The 24,949-nt window shown below is 37.8% G+C and overlaps 1 protein-coding gene across 3 annotated transcripts in view; it reads right to left on the bottom strand.

The window, feature by feature from the left end:
- The window catches only part of TENM1 (teneurin transmembrane protein 1), an 891,941-nt gene that overhangs the window by 851,254 nt on the left and 15,738 nt on the right, over window positions 1-24,949 (bottom strand). For all 3 annotated transcript variants that reach the window (XM_043459374.1, XM_043459376.1, XM_043459375.1), the window contains exon 2: window positions 23,564-23,630. The gene's annotated coding sequence lies outside the window, so the exon portion shown is untranslated. The remainder of the gene's footprint in view (window positions 1-23,563; window positions 23,631-24,949) is intronic.

Genomic DNA, 24,949 nt, shown 5'->3' with positions numbered 1-24,949 from the left:
AAGGAGCTACAGTTAGAACCAGATATGAAACAATGAACTGGTTCAAAATAGGGAAAGGTGTACATTAAGGCTGTATATTGTCACCCTGCTTATTTAACTTACATGCAGAGTACATCATGCAAAATGTCCAACTGGATGAATCACAAGCTGGAATCAAGACTGCCGGGAGAAATATCAACAACCTCAGATATGCAGATAACATCAGTCTAATGGCAGAAAGTGAAGAGGAACTAAAGAGCCTTTTGGGGTGAAAGATGAGTGAAAAAGCTGGCTTAAAGCTCAACATTAAAAAAACTAAGATCATGGCATCTGATCTTATCACTTCATGGGAAATAGAATTGGAAAAAGTGGAAACAGTGACAGATTTTATTTTCTTGGGCTCCAGTATCACTGTGGATGGTGACTGCAGCCACGAAATTAAAAGACAGTTGCTCCTTGGAAGAAAAGCTATGACAAACCTAGATAGCATATTAAAAAGTAAAGACATTACTTTACTGACAAGGGTCCATCTAGTCAAAGCTATTGTCTTTCCAGTAGTCACATACAGATGTGAGAGTCGGACCATAAAGAAGGCTGAGCGCTGAAGAATTGATGCTTTTGAACTATGGTACTGGAGAAGACTCTTGAGTCTCTTGGACTGCAAGGTGATCTAACTAGTCAATCCTAAAGGAAATCAGTCCTGAATATTCATTGGAAAGATTGATGCTGAAGCTGAAGCTCCAATACTTTTGCCACCTGATGAGAAGAGCTGATTCATTAGAAAAGATCCCGACGCTGGGAAAGATTGGGGGCAAGAGGAGAAGGGGGTGACAAAGGATGAAATGGTTGAATGGCACCATTTACTCAAGGGATATGAGTTTGAGCAAACTCCGGGAGATAGTGAAGGACAGGGAAGCCTAGCATGCTGCAGTCCATGGGATTGCAAAGAATTGGAGATGACTTAGCAACTGAACAACAACAATTCTACATTGATTGGCTATGAGAAGCAAAAATAAAGCTGTCCAAGGATATTATTATGGATAGAGCAGTTGGTTGGTATTCCTTCAGGAAGAGTAGTTTGAAACATCATTCATATATGAGAAATAAGGGCTTAAAATATTCATGACCTGTGCTTAATGTTTAGCATGGTGGTAACTTTTGGAATACGGTTTTGACAAATGAACTACTTCTCTTTAGAAAAGACCATTTCCTAGCAATATCACATTCTTCAATATGGATTATTTTCAACATGATATATAAAACAAAGGATCTTTTAGTCAGCTTTTTATTCTCAACCAATCTCCATTCTGTAAATTTTAATTATAAGTTATCAAATTCTAAAACACTGAAAATAATTTTAAAAGTATACTATATGGGTTTTTGTCATTTCTTTGCTCAAAGATTTATTTTGCTATGGGTGATTAACTTAAGTCTGTTTCCTAACACCTAGTAATTCTAACATATCTTAGTACTGCCTGCCAATATCTTATGCAACTCTTAAAAGGCTGTATTGACACAACACTGAAACTTCTAGCTGAAAACCCAAATTTTTAGGTAATCTACAAGCTGGTTTGCCTGTAAGCCATGAAACAACAAGCTTAAGTAATTTTTTTTTTCTGAGTGTAATTAACACATAGTGCTTCTATAATAATGAGCTGATTTGGACAGAAACAAGTGAATTCAATCAAACTGGTTATTTTCACAACAGTTCCAAGTCAGTTAATTTCAAAACAACTAGATCTTTGATTTACTGCACTCATGTGTGTACACAAAACCTGAAATGGCCATTTATTTAAGTAATGTACAGACATAGCTTGGGGCTTCCCCGGTGGCTCAGTGGTAAAGAATCTGCCTGCAATTCAAAAGATGTGGGTTCAATCTCGGTGTTGGGAAGATCGCCTGGAGGAGGACATGGAAACACACTCCAATATTCCTGCCTGAAAAATCCCATGACAGAGAAGCCTGGTGGGCTATAGTCCTTGGGGTGCAAAGAGTCAGACACGACCAAAGCAACTGAGTAGCACAGACATAGCTTACTGTGGTAACCCTTTAAAGGGTAAACCCCATCCTCCCAAGGCACGTTCAATCCCTTCAATACTATCATTTATCATGCAACATACCTGCTTAAAATCCTCAAATAATTTTTTCTTGCCTAGAAAACAAAGTCTCAAAGTCTGAGCTTTTGATTATGTCATTCTGTCCAAATGGAATATTTTCACTCCTCATCTCTCCAGATGGTAGATTTTCCTCAAGTTCCAGGGTCTCAACTCCTCTACAAAAGCATCGGTAGCTACTACAGTCTGCAGTAAGTTTCTCTTCTTTTAATATGTATTACACTTAAGATTTAAAGAACTTAAAGTTAACACATGAAATGTCAAAATTATTGCTTTGTACCTGGCAGAGTACCTAACAGAGTACCTAGCACATAGTAGACACTCCATGGACATTCGTAAACTTGCATCATCGACTTCTTCCAATGGAATAAAAATGCACCTAAGGTGTGATAACAACCTTCCAAATTATACTTCATTTAGTAAATAACAAGATAAAAGCTCTTTTCCTGTGTGCCTTTAATTCTCCACTGAATCAATGTTAATTTGTATAAGTATACCATAGTTGTAGGCACTGTCCTATCACTAAAGACATAACAGAGTGAGTCAACCTGCAATGGGCAGTAAGTTTCTGGAGAGGGAGTTAGGGCTTACTTACAATACCAACCACCTCCTCCATTCAACTTCTACCAAAGAAGTATTCATGACTGAATACTGTGTTTATGCCTAGAAAACAAACTCGATTCAGTGGGACAAGGATTACTAAAGCTGGCATAAAAAGCTGTTAGTGACACAAATGACATTGAGTGTCTGTCATTACAGATTAGTTTACAGTGAGAAAGTGATTCTCATTCACATTATCTGGACCATCAAAAGAAACCTTCTATGTTAATTTGCATAACCTCTAGTTAATGAAATTATACCAATTCTTAACACCATTATGAGGATGGAAGAGACACAGGAGGAGAAGGCGGGAAAGAACAGGATGGAGAAGGATTGGTTTTGCATATTAAATAGAAATGTGGAGGAAGTTGGATTTTTGCCATATTCTCTGGCCAATACACCCACGGTTCAAAACAAAATCATTAGGCACTAACAAAGAGAAATGTGCATGCAGATCTGAGACATTATTTTATTTATAAGACATCTTCTCCATAGGAAGCCTAAATTTACTTTACTACGCTGCATGAAATAAAAAGTGGAAAAAAGGAGAATTTAGACACCTGCATCATAAAGGCATCACAGTGACAGGTAATGTTCCTTGATGTGTTGAGACTCCCATGGATACAGGTAGAGGGAAGAGAAGCAGGGGTGTTTTTAATGACTGTAGGAGGACAAAGCTGAGCTACATTTCTGCTCAACTTTCGAGAGACTAGTGGCACTAGGTCCACGATTCAAGAAGAGCGTTATGCTAACTCCTTAACCTTGTCTCCACAGAGGACACAGGTAGTGAAAATTACATGAACTTTTCTGGGCAGAAAACATTTTGTCTTCTCCCTGTTCTCCATATATTTTGTCACTACTATAGTTAACAAAGTAGTCACATTTTTAAGCCATTGTGGTTGGCCTGAGTTTCACTCTGGGTGCTTCAAGAGCCACAGTTCACGTAACACATATTGACATAGGGCATGTTTTGAGAATGCATATGGATGCACAACAGCACTGCAAGCAGAACAAACCTATATGTCTTTCTCATTCTGTACCCGACTTGTTAGGGAGTAGAACCTAGTAATACACAATATCTTACTTTTTAAAGAAAACATATTATTAGGAATCTTTGAGAAACTTGGCCTATTTCATTAACACTTGGTAACTTTAAAAAATCATAAACTCATCAGAAAATAACTCTAATGTTCAAATGAAGCAACATTAAGGATGCCCATAAACACCATTTGCAAATGTGTTACCATATAAATTTACCATATGAATTTAAATAGTAACCCTAACCAAGTTACCAACATTTGCTATTATTATTAATAGCTACTCTGTCTACTGTACTTCATTTTCTGTAGAGTATTTTTGCATACACGATCTTGATTTTTTATCACAGTAGCCTTGGGATATAAACTAGAAAACCAAGGCCTAGAGAGGTTATGTGACTTATTCAATGACACACAGCTCAACAATTAAAATGAAAGGACCCAGATTATTAATCTTATACTTACAGTGCAAAAATGAAAGGCTTATTATGTTTACACTACAAAATATTAAATATTGATACTAGAAACATTTACATTTATTCTTATTAAAGAGATTTTTAGAGAAACAGAGTACCAAAAATGGTTGGATGTAAGGGTTGGTATAACTTTAATGTGTCTGTGAAATGAGATACAAATAATTGAAGACAGATAAAATTGTATATTAGGTGGTATCTAAATGACTATGGAGTCATAAATTCCATTTCCCCATAATCAAATCCCCATAACTAGTTTGGTCTGTAGCTATTAGCTTCAGCCAGATATGACACTGTTCCTTAATCTTTGAGTTTCACCTGCAGAAAACAAACACTGCAATAGAATCCTGAGAGGGCCTTTGCAATTAACTTTTGAGATACCTATGTGAAACAACAGCCCATTCCTCTCAGGATTTAGTGCCCAACACACTCTCCCACTGACAAGATGTGGCAATTTTAGGTGACTAAGCAGTATCTCCAGTATACCATGTAGAGTCTGAATGCAGATAGTAAGGATACAAAATTAAATACCGACTAAGTATTTGGCCTAAAGTATCCTGAATAATATTTAGAACATAAAATCTGAGGCAAAATTGGATGAACTGCAAACATCCCAAAGTGGATTTGAAAAAGCAGACAGCAGTGTCCTGAAATTTATTATCATCACTGTCAATTGTGCAATAGCCTATACAAAATGATTTGGTGATTTCAGTCTCATTCCCAACGGGGCAGATATTCACATCACTACAATCACTGTGAAAATGGTACGCTTGTTTATACTCAGTAGAAAGATCAAGAAACTTGTGGAGCATGGAGAAACTAATGGCAGGAAGTGGTCCCTCTATATGTGTCCGAGGGCACTTTTTAGGGACAATGACTTTTACTTTCACAAACTCTTGAATGTAAATATTCTGATTCCATAAAAAAAAAACTCCAAGCTCCTAGTTTCAGGGCTTTAAAATGAACAAGCCTTACCTGAATAGCCTCAATAGTGAGATCTCCAAACCCTGGCCTTGATCACTGCAATTCCCCACCTTTCTCACAAGGTAAATAAAGAGACCAGAATAAAGCAATCACAATTTTCTGGCTGGGGATATATTTGCAGATTGTTATATTCAGGCAAAAGCATTGATGACGCTTTGTTCATATGCTTGTGTGTCTGTGTGTGTCCGTATTGTACCTCCACAGTAAGATAAAAAGAATTCATAACTACATTGGTGGTGGTTTAGTCCCTAAGTCGTGTCCAACACTTTTGTGACCCCGTGGACTGAAACCTGCCAGGCTTCTCTGTCCATGGGATTTTCTAGGCAAGAATGCTGGAGTGGGTTGCCATTTCCTTTTCCAGGGCATCTTCCTGACCCAGGAATCAAACCCACGTCTCCTGCATTGCAGGAGAATTCTATACTACTGAGCCACTAGGAAAGCCCATTCATGGCTATAAGTAAAACATATTTCTATCATCTATTTATTCAGCATCTCTTTTTCAGACAAATACATTTAATAGGGTTCTAGAGTATTCTGGAATTGAGTATTGTTTGTCTTCAAGAGTAACCTAAGGCACTTGCCTTTCAGCATTTACTTCAGCCTCCAATCTTAACACAGGGCCTGGTATATGGTAGTTCAGTTCAGTCACTCAGTCGTGTCTAACACTTTGTGACCCCATGGAATGCAGCACGCCAGGTTTCCCTGTCCATCACCAACTCCTCAAGCTTGCTCAAATTCATGTCCATTGAGTTGGTGATGTCATCCAACCATCTCATCCTCTGTCATCCCCTTCTCCTCCTGCCTTCGATCTCTCCCAGCATCAGGGTCTTTTTCAGTGAGTCAGTTCTTTGCATCAGGTGGCCAAAGTATTGAAGTTTCAGCTTCAGCATCTGTCCTTCCAGTGAATATTCAGGGCTGATTTCCTTTAGGATTGACTGCTTCGATCTCCTTGCAGTCCAAAGGACTCTCAAGAGTCTTCTCCAACACCACAGTTCAAAGGCATCAGCTTTCTTTATAGTCCAGCTCTCACATCATACACGACTACTGGAAAAACCATAGCTTTGACTAGGTGGACCTTTGATGGCGAAGTAATGTCTCTGCTTTTTAATATGCTGTCTAGGTTGGTCATAGCTTTTCTTCCAAGGAGCAAGCATCTTTACGTAACTATACAATAAACTTCTGCTGAATAAATGAGCTACTGTCATGCAGGGTTTACCCAGTTTTTCTGTGCTCCCTTAGTTTCTATGCACATTTTATACTTAAATTTGTTGTCTGGATGTATTGTCTTTCTTGAATTTGGTGTTTGCTGTACATGGCAAACACATCCTAGGATAACACCCAATAAGTCATGTCCTTATGTAATCCTCTCCCCTTGTTTGTGGACAGAATCTGTCTCTTGCTTCTAATCAGCAGATTATGAAAAAGGTAAAGGGATTTTTCAGGTATAATTAGGATCCAATAATGAGTTGACTTTAATCAAGAGACAGATTATCCTGGGTAGACCTAACGTGGACAGAAGAGCCCTTTAAAAGACTGTTAAGGCTGTCTCTGAAGTTAGAGATTATAAGTAGCAGAGATTCTTTCTCTCTCTCTCTCTCTCTCTCTCTCTCTCTGGCTAGCTTTGAAGAACCAACCCAGCATGAATTTTATAGCTCGGAAAAAATGAATTCTGACATCAATATAAGGAAGTTGGGAGTGGATTTTTCTCTCCAGTCTAGCCTCCAGATGAGAACAAGCCCAGTCAACACCCTGATTGCAGCCTTGTGAGACTCAAAGCAGAGAAATCATGGAAGTCATGCCCAGATGTCTGACTTACAGAAATTGTGAGCTAATAAATTGGTGTCATTTTCAGCCACTCAGGTTGTGATCATTTGCTCGAGGGCCAAAGAAAACCAATACACTCTGTGTGTGTACAGATTATATTTTTCATTCTAGAGGCTAAGCACTTTGAGGGAAGAAAGCACATCTGCTTTCCCTCTGTCTCAGTGTCAAGGGCTCAGCTAAGTACACAGCACGGGCATACTTGCAGGCTGGAATAATTGTTTCTACTTGTTAACAGTAGGTATTATACTGTACTTCCTGCTGAAACTGCTTTCTATTGAGGAAGTAAAATGCAATACACTGACTTCTGTTTTGTCACATATTTTTCAGCAGAGTGGCAAAAATTAGACACACATGAGAAAGAGTGAGAGTTGTGTACCTACTTATCAATGCATGAAGCTGAAAAATGACCACATTCCTTTTAAAGATGGCAATAATGTAAGATGAAAAAAAATAATTCAGAAATCCAATTACAATGAACTGACTAACAAACTGGCTATGGTGGCCACACATGGCTGGTATAAATCAGAATTATTTTCCTCTTTCTTAATTTGCTTCTCAGTCAGGCTACAGCTTTGCTTTTAAAGTAACGGAGGTATCTGTTTCCTATCTGACCCTCAGATAGTTTTTAACAGATTTAGTTTTTTCTTAAAACTAAACAGCCCAAGCCCGTGCTAATTTCCTTACATAAAATACAGCTCTCTTAATAGCTAAGTTTCTAATCAAAACCTTAACACTCTCCTTGCCAATCAAAGATCAATTTCTTAAACTCAGCAACATGTAGGAGAAGCCAAAGTACAGGTCTCAGAGGAAAGAACTCAAGGACCAGACAATCATTTCCTCATTCTGTCTTTGTCTTCTTTTGTTCTCTCTTTTTCTTTTTCTCCAGCTAAAATATTGTTTATTCATTACTATAAAGGGAAACCGTAAGTGGGAGAGATAGTATGAAAAAATCAAATTCTTCAAACAGTTTTTATTATAAAAATCTAGATATATATTCTCATTTCAGTTGCAAGAAATATCAGACTTCAAGTAGCTTAATATTATTGGACAAGATGAAAGAACATAAAGTGTTATCAGTGACTTCTTGTTAATGCTGAGGTAGCAGCTACCAGGGAATTCTAAAGTCTGTTATTTAATTTAAGCAAGGCCTTTATCCCCTTGTTAAAATGCAAACAGCACTGAGAGACCACCCCTTTAGAGCCTTAAGTCGCTTTAGGGTTCCAAATGACTTAAGTTTATCAGCTTCTTTTCTGAAAGCAGGCTTTATGTTTTTCAGGGAGTAGACACAAAGGAAGAGGGTAAACTTAAATTCTTTGGTTGCCTGAGGGACTAGGAGACATCCACCACCAATGAGACTTGAAAAAGTACACAAGAAAGTGAGATCCTCATTCGAAACTGGCAGAAGAATTTTCTTGTATTCAAGCCTGAATGTGATGCAGTGTCAGCTGTCTGTGTGCTTGCCTACTGCTATGAGTTGTAAGATTTTAGTTTCAGATGCAAACTTGGTGTTGTTCCATTTTAATTAGTCATGAAAATAAATTAAGACAGTCTCATCATTCCTAATACACATGCAAGGGAAAAGGACAAAAATATTACGGCACTGAATATATAGACAGTTGAAGAAGTTGACTCTGAAAAATTCATAGCAGAAAGGAATATATTTCCACACCAAGTACTTCTTGTGTACTATCTCCCCCACCGCATGGTCTTCATCACTTTTAGAAAATGCTCAATGATATATATCCTCTAGGGAATGAAATGTACTTGGAAGATCAGTGATAAACTAGGAAGCGGGCCTACTACTCTAGTCCATTCTTCTGAAACGTTTTCCCTAAACACCCTATAATTTAGCCATACCAGATGGTCGCTCAGACATACCATAGATTGCATGCCTTTATGCTTTTACTTATTATAATATATCCAACTTAGATTCACTTTCCTACCTTTTCTAACAGCCAAGTTCCTATTCATTTTCTAAACTCCAAATAAATGTCACTTTTCTATAGTATATTCCAGATATAAAACATAAGGTACTGTCAGAAGCTTCCTTCTCTGTGATTCCAAATCACTTCATATATACATCTATTACTGTTCATATTACATGATATTGTAGAATGGGTTTGTTTCTTTGCTTGTTTTTATGTTGATTATACCTCAACATCCACACTAGGAACCCTGTGAGGGTAAAAAGGATCATCAGTCTTTACACATACCAGTCTTCCTCCAAACTCATCACAGAACATGATCGTAGTGTGTGCTCAATTTATGTTGGTTGGACAGGGTTAGAAAATTTATATTAGAGGTCCAGAGAAGAAAAATAACCAAAATAGCTCTTTCTTGCCAAATAAGGGTTTGTTTCTTACAAATGGAATCCCCCAGATCTAAAGAACCAGAAACACTCTTTTTGGTTGGAATATGACTTCAATTTGAGGGCTGGAGAGTAGTCGTTTCGGGGCTTTCCTGACAGCTCAAGTGGTAAAGAATACACCTACAATGCAGGAGACACAGGAGATGGGGGTTTGATCTCTGGGTCAGGAAGATCCCCTGGAGGAGGAAATGGCACCCCACTCCAGGATTCATGCCTGGGAAATCCCATGGACAGAGGACTCTGGCAGGCTACAGTCCATGGGGTTGCAAAGAGTCAGACACCACTGAACATGCAAGTATGCATAAAGTAGTCATTTCAGAGGCAACCTCTATACTCTTTTTTAGCTACCAAAGAATCAACCACCCATGAAAAGAGGCTATCTTTGTTTACACTCTAAATTCTTTCAATGCAGGTGATAAGTGATTCACATCTCATCCAAATCAGTTAATAATTCTAAGTCCTTCATAATGTAACAGATTTAATGAAGGAAACAGGAGAAAGATAATACATATTCTTAGATTAAACACTCTTGCACTATAGTGAGGGAGATCATTTTAATGCACAAAAGAGAATTAGATAAAATAGAGGACTATACAAACGTAAAATTATGCATGTTAACTATATAAATGTTGTAGGAATTAAAAAAATGGGAAAGTCAAGTTAGAGTCATGTACCTTAGAATATTTCATGGACCTGAAAGGATGGGAAGAATTCAATAATACAGAGAGAATTGAAATAAAGGCTGCCTAAGATTTTCAAACATCTTAAAGAATTCTAGATCATACAAGGAAACTAAAAGATGATTCAACCTAAACTCATTTTACATAAGAAATAAACCCAAATAGAGAAACTGACCTACCCAAGGTCCCACAGTGCATGCATGTATGCAGTGCTGGGAGAGAATCTTCATTGCTCCTATCACTTCAAGTTGTCTCCTACAGCCTCACATAAATTATATAGAGACTACGAGGTTTCTATTTGCATGGGGGAAGATGTGTTCAGATGCATACATCTTTCCTAGGAAAGAACACCCTGTTAAAACACTGTCCAGACCAATTTCTAAAAGAAAACCTGGAAATGCTGACAATATAACCATAAAAAGTTGGGTAAATCTAGTGTGTTAGATGACAATAGAAAATGACTTCTGGGGAGGGAGAGGCATAAAACCAGAATACCATTTCTATTATAGACTTTGTGTTATAGAAATGAGTTACGTCATCCTATACGTCATCCAGGGAGCAAGATTTCCCCAGAAGTATAATTGAACTTGTTTTATAAGTTAATTATATTTTTTTCTTTTTTCAAAATTAGCCAATGGTTAACAAAAATGGCACTGCCCACCAGAAACTATACTGAGACTGGTCCTCTGAAAGATAGTTTCTTCTGTTTTTACATGCTAATCCCTGACACACAGAAACAATTTTAATTTATGTTCTGGCAGCATCTGAGCCACAAGAAACTGAGGCTACCGACATCTGGCTTGATAAACCACATAGCTGTAAGCAAGTTTATAAATTAAATTATTTAAGTATCCCCATTTAATTTCCAGCATCTCTAAGGACAGGATGACAGACTGAAATGTGTCAAACTCAAAGAAACCAGCCTAAACTCATCTCAAACATGACACTTAAAGCAATTCAATACCATTCCACATTTCACAAACAGACATGAAAACACATTTCACTCCATCAATATAATTTGTAGTGCCCAAGTAGAATCATGCCATGATATCCCATAAGGAGCATAATTTAGAATGGACATAAATTTTACTTAAAGATTCAATTATTACATTAAATATATGACTATGTGGAAAAATCTCAGTGTGTTTGGTACAATCCCCTCAGTCTAATATATTAGAATGAATGAGGTAAGACATCAGGAGAATTTTGTTCTCCCATTTGGGGACAGCATAGTTATCAGTATCATTGTCATTTATCGATTAAGTCATCCAACATACATTTGTAAATACTTACTAGATGCTAGATGCTGGGGTCCGGCAGTGAATAAAGTTTATATAGTCTCCACCATCATGAAGATTATTATCTCACCCTCACTAGATAAAATGTACTGATTGTCCTTCTAAAGCATTGGAACTCATTAATTCAGGATCAATTTAAATCCCTTTCCCCCTAGTAGCTCACGAAAGATATATAATACTCACTCTGATAAAATATATACACTTGGCTACAAAAGGAATAGTGCACACATGCAGGAAAAGATGGACTCCAAAAAATCTGGTTCCAAAAGTGACTTGCTCAGTGTTGCTAGAGGTAGGAGGGAACTCATGCCTCAGTCAATCACAAAACCAAAATACACTGAGTTCCTGCTATGGACAGAGCTACATACTAAGCTTTAGTAGGGGACGAATGAGCAAGATGCTAAACTGTCTAAACTAGAGGTAAACCTCATGGCAGTGATACAAAAAAGAAAGGAGGGAAGTGAAAGACATTATGAAGCACCGATTGATTATATACAGAAAGCAAAGTATCAATACATGAAAGGGGCAAAGAAAACTTCAAGATTTTAAGCCTGGGTAGCTGGAAGAATAAAGAAATTACTGACAGAAAGTGAGAAGGTGAATAGGGGATCCAACCTCAGAAAGATTACGACCTCACCATTAGAAACACAATGCATTTCTGATATCTGTAGTCTATTCAAGTATACAGGTGTGGCAGGAAGTTGGAGATAAGGGACCTTAGTACAGGAAATGGATATTTAAAATCATTTACATAAGAAATGGTAGTTAGGTTCATAAAGGTAGACAAAATCTCCATGGAAGAAAAGGCAGAGGGAAAAAAATAATAATGGATCTTGGGTATATCCACAGTTTGAGTATAAGAAACAGAAAATAATCCAGGAAGAAATATCTATTTTCTTTCTTTCTTTTTTCTTTTTGGCCATGCCATGCAGCTTGTGGGATCTTAGTTCTCCAACCAGGCAGCAAACTCCCTTACCCCCTGCAGTGAAAGCATGGAGTCCCAACCACTGGGCCACCACGGAAGTACTAAAATCTCCATTTTCTTTACTCAAGGAAACTTCACAGGAAATGAACAATACCAACATCAGGCAAAGAGAAGACAAGTTCTAGAATGGTGATACGAGTAGGCAAAGGATTAGAGGACACAAGAAAACCAAGTTATTCTGATTCATTTTTTTTCTTTCTTTCTATTCAGGCTACTGCAAACATTTTAAAGACTTATTTCAGAATATACCTACTAGAATCATCCTTTAGAGGGGTAACATTGGGCTCCTTTAGTAGGTAGCACCAGTGGTAAAGAACCCACCTGCCAATGCAGGAGACTTAAGAGACACGGGTTTGATCCCTGGGTCGAGAAGGTCCCCTGGAGAAGGGCATGGCAACCCACTCCAGTATTCTTGCCTGGAGAATCCCATGGACAGAGGAGACTGGCAGGCTACAGTCCATAGGTTTGCAAAATCAGACACAACTGAAGAGACTTATCACGCACACAATAAAAGCACTCTGTGCAGGTGTCTGAAATTCATCTGCCATATGCAAAGGTCCAGTCCAAGATTCAGATGCCTTAACTCAGGAGTTCCAAAATGTGAGATCCCCTGGAGGAGGGCATGGCAACTCACTCAAGTATTCTTGCCTGGAGAATTCCATGGACAGAGGAGCCTGGAGGGCTACAGTTCATGGGGTCGCAGAGTCAGATACGACTGAGCGACTAACACTTTCACTTTTAGAAACAAAATAGTAGCTGAAACCATATTTGTATACTGGCCATACCACTTACTTACAAAGTAAAAAACACAAACTTGAGAATAAGAAGACAAAATATAAAATGAAGAAAGTACATTCACCCTCTTTTGCCAAATGCCAAGAATGAGAAAAAAAGATTCTATGTGTTTTGGCAAACTGGAAATTTAAGATGGAAAATCACTATTTAAGGAATAGTTTACATGCAGCCCCCTTTCCAATTTGAGTCTTATCCAAAAGTATTATTATTAAAGAAATGATCTTAAAACACTGGAAGTAACTATCAATGCTACGTGGATATCTAATTATTCTAGCACAATTTTATTTATTTCAATGATATAATGAAAAGTCACAGAAAGCAAAATAATAAAATAATCTATTTTTATTTCTATAAGAAATTTGACCTAAATTACATGGCATCCTTAAAAGCAATGAGAAGAAAAGAGGGTTACACTAGCATTCAGTAACCTCATTACCCTGGATGGCCCCAACAAACCTAGAAGAGTGCTAAGGAGGGCCTATGGTGAAACTAAGAAACGAGTAGTGGGAAAGGGAAACAGAAAAAGATGTATTGAGAAAAAAGAAAGAATAGAAAGCGGGAAAAGCAATGCCATGACAAAGGTACCCAGTTAACATTTGTAAAGTGCTCAGAACAGTGCCTGACCCACAAATGCAACATATATATCAGTCAATCAGTTCAGTCGCTCAGTCATGTCCCACTCTTTGCAACCCCATGAACTGCAGCACTCCAGGCCTCCCTGTCCATCACTAACTCTTGGAGTTTACTCAAACACATGTCCATTGAGTTGGTAATGCCATCCGACCATCTCATCCTCTGTTGTCCCCTTCTCCTCCTGCCTTCAATCTTTCACAGCATCAGGGTCTTTTCCAATGAGTCAGCTCTTCGCATCAGGTGGCCAAAGTACTGGAGTTTCAGCTTCAACATCAGTCCTTCCAATGAATATTCAGGACTGATTTTCTTTAGGATGGACCGGTTGGATCTCCTTGCAGTTCAAGGGACCCTCAAAAGTCTTTTCCAACACCACAGTTCAAAAGCATCAATTCCTCGGAACTCAGCTTTCTTTATAGTCCAACTCACATCCATACATGACTACTGGAAAAACCAAAGCCTTGACTAGACAGACCTTTGTTGGCAAAGTAATGTCTCTGCTTTTTAATATGCTGTCTAGGTTGTTCATAACTTTCTTTCCAAGGAGTAAGCATCTTTTAATTTCATGGCTGCAGTCACCATCTGCAGTGATTTTGGAGCCCCAAAATATAAAGTCTGCCACTGTTTCCCCATCTAATTGCCATGAAGTGATGGGACTGGATGCCATGATCTTAGTTTTCTGAATGTTGAGCTTTAAGCCAACTTTTTCACTCTCCTCTTTCATCAAGAGGCTCTTTAGTTCTTCGCTCTTTACCATAAGGGTGGTGTCATCTGCATATCTGAGGTTATTGATGTTTTTCCTGGAAAAATCTTGATTCCAGCTTGTGCTTCATCCAGCCCAGTGTTTCTCATAATGTACTCTGCATATAAGTTAAATAAGCAGGGTGACAATATACAGCCTTGACGTACTCCTTTTCCTATTTGGAACCAGTCTGTTGTCCCATGTCCAGTTCTAACTGTTGCTTCCTGACCTGCATACAGATTTCTCAAGAGGCAGGTCAGGTGGTGTATATATATTTGCTAAATAAAGAATTCTATACTCATAACACTGACAACAGGACTCCCTTACCCTGTGTACAGTCATTCACATGTTTGAAAGCAGAAGCCTACAGCAAATGATTTTTCAAGATCTCCTGCAGCTCAATTATTTCACAGCTCTATGTTTCCCATAATTTTAAGAGGTTTCACTAGAGAAATTAACTGAGGGTATTTGTTGATGCATCAGAATCCTATTTTCTATGTCATCAGTTTCCATTTTACCTAAGGGTATGCTAGAACTATTTCTTCTTGTTTGTTTATAGACAGCACTCATGTGGTAGATTTCCTAGTGTTTGTGGGCCTTAGGTACTTCATCTAATACTAAACACATTAACTAGTATTCTTTAAACGGCCATTCATTTATAAGGTAGCCCTGTCAGTAAGTTCTACTGTAAATCATTTGGTATGCTGAACTCTGTGTTCCCATCAGTAATGAAGTAGGCATTTTTATTCAAATGTAGCAGGATGTTCAGCTCCCAGGATAATGATTAAGTGAAGATCTCCTTTTTTATTCTGCAGACAAAGCAGATACCCTACTTACAGTTTAGGCTCTTAGGGACAAAAATCTTAATGGAGGCCAAGATTTCCTCAGACTTTATGGAAATAACTTTTTAAAAAGTTTGCATTCTGTAGTCCCTTTCTATGGCAATTCTGATTTCTTTTTCCTGGGGTCAGAATATTCTTGACAGGCCTCCCACTACCTTGCTATTCTTTAATAGTACTGTCATTTCCTCACTTCTCCTTCTAATGAATATTTCATCTGTCTGAAGGAATAATCATTGTGTGTTTACCAAATGACAAAATGACTTACAAAAAATGTACTTAACTGAAAATCAGCCTTTCTTAGAATTACCAAACAGTCTTCTTTTGGCTCCTTTCTCCGCCTCCTCAAACTATTGTCAACAATAAAATGAGTAGTAACTTCATGTGCTCTCTTATGATTAAAACTATAAGCTTGATGCAAATTAGTACTCTTAGGTGGTATTCACATCATACAGTATGTAGATGCGAGCTTACACTAGGGCATGCAAATAAATGCATCTTTTATTTTGTGTTCATACATAGTATACAAAAGAGTCGAACATCAATCAAAGTGCTTTTGAACAAAGCAGTGTATAAAAATAAATAAAATTAAGAAGGGCATTGAAAACTTGTATACTTTACATGAATTTATCATTGAAGGTTTACATCATACACTGTGAATTATATCCATCCCATTTAACCAGGTGCAAATTTTGCAAACAGGAAGAGAACAAATAAGTCATCTATTACACACAGTGATAGTCAGCCATGTCACTGAAAGTGTATGTTTTAAAATTAAAGTTCACATGCAGTCATCATACAGATGAGTCTGGGAGAAAATAGGTAGCTGATGTATTCTCAGAAAACAGCCATTTAAAATCATATAAGTCGAATAGTTTCATCTGACATATGTCAGGCATCTAGCAAAAGTAGGACAATACTTGAAGGTCACAAATTCAGTGTCTATCCTATAGAAAAGACCCTGACTACTTCAGATAGTGCACCTCACAGCAAGGGATTACATGGTCCCTTTGTACTTATTTTAGAATTTTTGCCACTGATTTTTTTTTTAACCTTAAAAAGTAATATACAGTGATTCTCCATATACTTTGGAAGTATGTTAGGCTGAAGAAATAGTGATTTCAAATTTATTAAGGTGAGATGGAGTGCGGGGCTTTGTCTCACCCAAAAGGTACTTCGCTGAATTCAGCTGTCAGGTTAACAATATTATGGGACTGAAATAACACTCTTAAAGAAGATCTGCTCAGAGAGATTTTCCAGAAACCCTAAGAGCAATTTCTATTAACTCTGATTCCATTTCCTAAACATCCAGTTTTGGACTTTTTGTTGGGAAATAATGGATGCATTTCAGATTATGGCTTATCTATAAACACTTAGGGAAAGCCCAAGGCTTTCTTTTCAGTTTTGTGATTGTGTGTGTGTGTGTGTGTGTGTGTGTGTGTGTGTGTGTGTTTCCTGGAGTAGAGGAATAAGTACCAACCACGCAATGCTTCCATTTTCCTTAAACGACTGGCACTAAATGCTCCGAGAAAATGAACTGAATCTACAAACCAAGTATTTCTGCCTCCATATTAAGGTGATTCTACAGTTTCATGGAACTCTAAGCTAACAAGTGAACTGAGAATCTATACATACCTATATATCTCTATCTACTTTATCTGTCTGTTTTTGTAAGGATATATTCTATGCCAGAAAAGATCAACTTACTTGTACAACTGCCCCCTTGCAACAAAATCAAGTCAGTTTAATTCTTCTTGCTTAGTATCTGCTGCTTCTGCTTCTCTAAGGTCTCACAGGCTCTGTTTTATTCCTCATCTCACCATTGCATGTAGGTACTTCATTCTATTGCAAGACCTTTTCTTTGCCTACTCTCAAACTTACAGAGATAGCTTGTAGCTTTGGTGAAAAATCTGACCATTACTGAAATAGGCCACAAAAAAAAAAAAAAGAAGAAAAAACAGCAACCTACATGATACTCTCTTACTCTCCCCTACTTAACAGCATGGATAGCCTGCCATACTTTGATTTTTCTTTTTGGTAAAGCGGCAATATAGAGAAAGCTAGGTCATAGGAGTGTTCAAGGGGAATTTAAAAATGAACATGTTTTGGATTCACTGATCTATACTATAAAAAGGATGACTGTCAGCTATGAGCAAATTTGAAACTAAGAAATCCTTATAGGATTGACTGCAAATATACAGGAAGTCACTAGATGAAAGTTCAATGTAACTACATCTGGACCTGTATCTTGACTATTTTGATTTTATACAAAGAAAGATCATGACTAAACTGATATGAGGAGAAAGACTTATTTAAAAAATTTTTTATTTATAAAAAAAACCCACTAAAAAAAAAACCCTAAAGCTTTCAATTTTTTGAGATTCTCTCATTTGGATGTTCCATAGCCTTCAAAAACAAGTAGGTATAAAACGGAACCCCTTAACCTCCCTCACCTAGACCCCTAGTTTCACTTCCATCACCAAGGCAGATAAATGGGATTAGGGTGGGTGGGGTATGGTTGGAAAAAAACTGCAAAAGTACAGGGTCAAGATATCTAAAAGCGGGCCCAGGACCCGACTACAAATCCTACTTAAAGACCTTCCCTTGGATGATGAAAAAAAATTTCAACTCAGCCTAAACTTGATCTCAGTAACAGTGAAGGGTATTATTACCTTCCATTCAGTCTCCCAAGTCAGAAACCTTCCCCTTACTCCCCACATCTAGTGAGTGATTCATGACTATCAGTTCTACAAAGTTAGCACATCTCAAATCTCAAGAGCCTCAAACTGTAGTCCCTGGACCCATGGCATCAGCATCCTCTGAGAACTTGCTAGAAATGCAAATTATTGGGCCCTACCTCACACTAACTGAAGCAGAACCTCAAGAGTAGGGTCTAGCAATTTGCAATTTAATAAGCCCTACCACAAACCTTCAAGTTTGAGAACCACTGTTCTCAACCTATCCCTTTATCATTGTTCCCACTGGTAATGGCCATCTGGTCCTTGTCATCTCTCATCTGACCTATATTAGTAGTTTCCTAAATGGTTTCCTGGCCATCAGAAATTCTGCCCCCTCCAATCCATTCTTCATACTATCACCTGGGTGAACCCTCTATATCACAAATAGGGTTATTAAAGTCCTTCCCTCATTCCTCTATGACTGTAGAAGTGGCTTTTAAGCCATGTTCCTAGGTACACTCATTTCAAGGGTTGCCTATCAGACAAGATAAAAGCTCAGTGGGTAGTACAACAAACTTAAAGTTCATAAGTAGAGTTAGAAAACCACTGGCTTCCTAGAAAAAGGAGATGTTCTTAGGCCAGATAAGTCCCTCTTCATCTGTCCCTAGCCTACCTCTGCAGCCTCATCTTCTCTCATTTCTGCCTTCTACATCACCCTTTAGCTGAAGAGGATGATTGCTGTTCCTCTAAGAGACCAGGCTATTTTATGTTTTTGTGTCACTGCTTCTTTTGCATAGACCATCTGGCCATCCCCACCATTTGTTCATCAGATGAAACCAAATTGCTAATCCCTACCCACCCTACCAGTGTATATTTACAGAATATCTCTAGTACTAGCATTACTTTCTTAATTAAAACTTTTCAGATGCCTGCTTCTTATCCTTGTGCTAGATGGACCTGATTAACCCCCCTGCTTTGTGCCCTAAGAGTTGTAGTTGGAGTGATAATTAATATTTATAGATGATGTACAATTTTGTATACCAGCCACCATGTAGAGTGCTTTATGTGTCATGGGCAGGCTATTTTAAACTTCACAAGTCTATGAGGTATTAAGTCTAATTATTATTTCATTTTAGAGGAGAGAAGACTGAAGTTAGAAAGATTATGCTTATTCTACTTACCCAAGGTGTACAGCCAACATATGGCAGAATTGGATCATCTCACCATTTAAACTCCAAAGTATTTGCTCTTAACTACTACAGCACAGGGACCAGGATCATATCACACAAGTCAAGTAAGCAAGGAATAAGACAACAGTGGGTGGCAGACACTATGGAATTGAACAGAGCACTCAAGCTATAAACATTTTAAAAAGGAAGGGGAGAGGAGAGGAGAAGAAGAGTCCCAAGTTGCAAACAAAATATGTCTTAGGACTGATCCTGAGCAGTAGGCCACTAGCTTGAGACTCCTACTCCATACGACATTCAATTTCCAACTTTATGCTTGTCATAAAGCCCCTACCAGGATAATTTATTAGGATAGTAGTGCCTATATCTTTCTCACTGCTGCAGGTACCCCATGAAAGAAAGAATTTTCTACTCGTCACCTATCCACAAAGTCTTGCATCCTAGACTTCAAGGCAGGAGGATGACAGACAAGGGGATGGGAGGAAGAGGCATCAGTGTTCTATAGAAGGCGAGGGAAAGAGGGCTACATTCTCCCTGAGACTCATGGTGGGAGGAACAGAGAATTGTCAGGTGTCTCAGGGATCTCATAAGTGATTGTACTTCAATAAAAGAGGGGCCTGATATTGATATCTAGAAAAAACAATCACTAGACAAATATCTTTGTGTACCAAGATCAGCATGAACCGTATCTTTCAGCCACAGCAATTGCTAACAACTAGCGAATTCTCCCCAAATTTTCTGTACTGGGAAAATCTCAATACACTAGTTTTCTATTGCCATTGTAATAAACAACCACAGACTTGGTGGCATAAAACAACACAGGTTCATCTTACAGTTCTCTAAGTCAGAAGTCTGAAATGGGTCTTGATGGGCTAAAATCAAGGTGTCAGCATGGCTACATTCCTTTCTAGAGTCTCCTGGAGATAACCCTTTTCCTTACCCTTTTCAGTTTCTAGACGTTTCACCCCATTCTTTGGCTCATGGCCACTGTCTTCTCAGGCTGCCATCTCTCTGGTTCTCTCTCTTCTGCCTCCTCCCTCTTCCACTTTTAAGGATCCTTGCTATTACATTGAGTTTACCAGTTAACCAGGATAATCTCCTTTATTATAAGCTCAGCTGAATAACAACCTCAATTCCAGCTGCAATCTTCATTTCCTTTGCCATGTGATGCAACATATTCACAGGTTCCAGGGATTAGAACATGGACATCTTTGGGGGCATTCTGCCTACCAGGACCAGTGATTCTTACAGATTTTTTGAGTGGGGGCTATTTGAGATTATATATCTCATTGCCCTATTTGATTAGGGCAATCAATATTTGAAGCTCTTTAAATTGACAAAAAGAATATGAATGCCATGAGCAAATAAATTCATATGCAATTCACATATACAATACTTGATTATTTTACTTCTTTCTATATAGGTCAGTCCTCACGTCTCTACCAATAGTTTGTGATTGGGGACCATGTCCCTCATTGATTTTTGTTTCCCCAGCAACTAGCACCATGCCTGGCACATTGTAAAAACTTATAGCTTATCACAGTAATAAATAAATGAAAAATGCTTCCTCTGGGAAAGAAATCATAGCATTGCATTTGTTACATATTTCAGAGCTGTGCATATCTTGAAAACTGAGTCTAGTGCTAAAAAGGGAGAAGGAAGCTGAACATATCCAATTTTTAAAAATCTATTTAAAATAGATATCAGAGGCATTTTAAAATTATTTCTAAAATGGATCATTCATCAGTGGAATAAGGAGCAAAAGAATGGGAACTGTTCCCCTAAACCATATGAATTCTTACTTATATTTCATTTCAAATCAATAAGAGGAAAGTCACTTCTAAAATACTGTGATTCATGAACTTCATCTACTGCTCCTTCTCTTGGTTTGATCAGAATAGACATCTTTATACAGTATTAGAATTGTTGACATTTTATTGCATTACCAAATCTCATTATTATGTATTAAATGCTATTATTTATGGCTACTCCTTAATCTGATGTGAGACAGAAAAATTATTGAAGGATTGGCATCTCAGGAATAGGCATTTTATAGGGATGAAGGACTGACTAGGAAGAGTCAATGGTCCTTCAGCTGCCCCTCAGATCATTAACTCCAAGTGGTTATTTACTCCCAGGCACTGTCCTGTGCCCAGCATGTTACTGCTGTGATATGTAGATGAAGAAGCGTATATTTTAAGTGCTTTAATATGAACTCAATGCTCATGAAGGGTGCCAGATCAAAAGCACTGGAGTCTGAAGTCATCGGGTTATGCACTTGACTGGTTCCAAGTTTCAGAGAGATACTTGACTGTGAATGACCACCTTGCAAGAGGGAGAAAACATACAGTTCTGCTGAACTTCAAGAGATAGAGGAGAAGCACAACAACATCCCAAAGTTAAGCATTTTATCAAAAAGGAAAAGGAGACTACTAACTAACTGAACTCCTACTTGAATCAATTTAGTATAATGCCAATACTGGTGTGCATGGCGGGGGGTAGGGGGAAGTGGCTAGTGCTGTTAGCATACACAATTGCTTTTAGATAAAAAGTAAATAAATGCCCTACTACCAATGCACTAAAGCACTTAAACAAGCAGCAATCTTTTTAACAACTGGTGTGTGTATTTCAAGTTAATGGCTAATCTTGACTCCATTTTGCATACTTGAGAAGAGCCCTTAATTCTATAAAAGTCATCGACTGCTTTAGCATGAAAAAGGTTTTGTTATAGATGTGATAAAACCAAGGCTGGGGCAGACAGGGGACCTAGGAGGACCATATCACTCTTATAAGACTGGGAATAGATCCTGTGTTTTCTGATTGACAGGCAAGGGCTTTTCTACTTGTCTCTCAAAGGGAGGAAAAGTAGCTGCTCTCTGAACCTTTTAAATATTTAGTGTCAATTATTTTCCTAAGTGTGCGTTCTTTTGGCCTGCTTGGCATTTTTCCTCCATTCAGATCTATTCATTCACATTAGCTTTGCAAGACTATCATTTTTCACACATTCAAACCTTTTTAGTATGAAAAAAATACCTTTCAGTTAATATTACACAACTAGCAGACTCACAATTCCCAAATTAAGAAAATTATTTTCTTGACTGAATGACACATCTTCCTTCCCAGTAAGTTTCTCTTTTAATGTCATTTTATTTTCTGATCTTACTTTTTTTTCCTATAGTGAAATGAGTTTTTTGGCAATGGTATTCCCTAAAGACAGTACCTCTAGAAGAATGGCAAATAGAACTACATGCGTAGTTAAAACTGACAAATCTATTTTAAATTCCCATAACAGAATAATCTCAATTAACTGAAACCCAATTAAAAAACTCTTAATGCACTGTACTGTGTTTTTTGAAGGACAATGCAAATTCCAAGATTTTAAAGATTTCATTTTCCAAAAATATCACAAATACAGATCATTCTTTTGATTTTTTTTAAGTGGGATGAGAATTAATATTTGAATCATGATGCATAGTACTGCCAGATACAGGTATTGAAGGAAAAAAGTCACTGCTTCCTATTCCGTACTTACTAAAAACTTAACATTGATTAATATTTTTAATAAGAATGAAGCCCAGTGAGGGAAATCTTTTAAGTAACCAAAGATTTTGATTAATCTGAAAATCTCCCTCATCTTGCCACATTTTCTCACATATTCCATCTAACATAGGACTGCATATAGAAACAATCACTTTCTCAATATTCCAGGTGAATTCTATCTAGGTTGGCATATTTACCAAATGAAAAGACACAATGACTTCTAACCAGGATGGTTCCATAGAGGGATAGATGAAAGGAAGGAAAGATGGAAGAGTAAATAAATTAATGCAATACCATGACAATACAGACATTTTACTTTGAACTTTCCTAAAAAATTAAAACATTCATTTCAAGAGGCAACTATTTATTTTGTCATTAAAGCAGTATTATCTGAATGGAAATATTTTTGCCATTGTTATGGAGAAAGGCCATGTTTATTTGTAGTCAGTGGAAACTACTAAATGGTTTAGTATACATACTCAATGGCCACTGTTATTCCCTTGTACTCTGCAGATGCCCCCATTAGTTAAGGAGTCTCTTGGTTTTAGTAGTTGTGTGTGGAAAAGGTCACAGAATCATTCAAACACAGAGGGCAGCCTGTATATTTGGATTTGCAAAGACTCAAACAATTATGGAGTAGAGACACAAGATTATCTATACAATAGTCAAATTTTAAGTTTAAAACAATGCATTTCATTCACATGGCACTCAATAAATATAACATTATTAAGGTGGAACATTCTGTTCTTTTCACATCATATATGTGTGTGTTCAATTTCTAAAGTAAGTTTCAGTGTAGAATGTACATACCTTGATAGATCCAGAAGTTATGAGAATCGAAAAGGAGACAGCTGAATAAAGGTCACCCTTGTAATTCCTGTAAACAAATTAGGCCAAATTATCCTTCAAACATATGTACAAGCAGGTCCAAAGTAGTCCTTACATGAGGGAAAGGACAGAGACGTGTAGGGTGGGGGTGGGAGTGGGCATGGGAGTTGTGAATGTAAGGCTTCATTTTGTAATTCGCAAAGGATAAAGGGGTCAGTTTCTTAAAAGATCTGCTTGAAACACCAAACAATTATATTAACTATGCTGCTAATAATTTCTTAATTATGAATGGGCATACATGAAGGGCTACGGGAATTCTCACCCACAAAGACTCTTGCAAATTAATACTATTTAATTTTCACTCAATATACCACTCATTTTGAGATGAAATACCCACAATTTCAAGACCTTTTCACCAATGTAGACAATTTATAACAATCGCAACTTCTTATATTAAGATAGTCCTTTACAATTTACAGAAAACTTTCATATACACATTTCATTTAATTCTCAGGACAACCTTGTTACAAGATTAGGAAAGTGAGGCCTGGAGAGGTGAAATGGCCTGCATAAAGTCACATAATGTCATAGGTGGCAGAGCCAGGACTAGAACCCATGTCCCCTCACTTTGGTTTCCCAAGTTCCACACAACTTTCCTTATTCAAGTTATAAGATAGAGTATATGTCTCCACGTGCACACTTGTGAGCATGTGTGCTAAGTCATATCTGACTCTGCAACCCCATGGACTGTGTCACCTGCCAGACTCCTCTGTCCATGGGATTTCCCAGGCAAGAATACTGGGGTGGGTTGCCATTTCCTTCTTCAGGGGATCTTCCTGACCCAGGGATTGAACCTGCATCTCTTGTGTCTCCTGCATTGCAGGCAGATTCTTTACAACTAGCGCCATCTGGGAAGCCCACAAATGTGCACACTTGGTACTGAGGAATAGGGCAGGAAGTGTACCCTGTAATGAACCCCATTAATTTACTCCACTTGACAGACTTCTCCCTCTAATTGATATAGGGCCTTATATGAAGTCACATAGATGTTTAACATAAGAACTTTATCTCATTTTTTTTTAGCATTTTATTTTGTGTTGGGTTATAGCCAATTAACAATGTTGTGATAGTTTCAGGTGGACAGTGAAGGGACTCAGCCATACGTACACATGTATCCATTCTCCTTCAAACCCCCCTCCCATCCAGGCTACCACATAACATTGAGCAGAGTTCCCTGTGTTATATAGTAGATCCTTGTTGGTTATCCATTTTAAATATAGTACATGTCCATCTCAAACTCCTTAACTATCCGGATCTTCCCCAATCCTTAACCCCCCTCAGCAACCATAAGTTCATTCTCTAAGTCTG

The sequence above is a fragment of the Cervus canadensis genome, chromosome X, assembly GCF_019320065.1.
Source record: "Cervus canadensis isolate Bull #8, Minnesota chromosome X, ASM1932006v1, whole genome shotgun sequence".
Taxonomy (NCBI): domain Eukaryota; kingdom Metazoa; phylum Chordata; class Mammalia; order Artiodactyla; family Cervidae; genus Cervus; species Cervus canadensis.
Note: the sequence above shows the minus strand (reverse complement) of the source record. Positions and strands in the feature narration are given on the sequence as shown.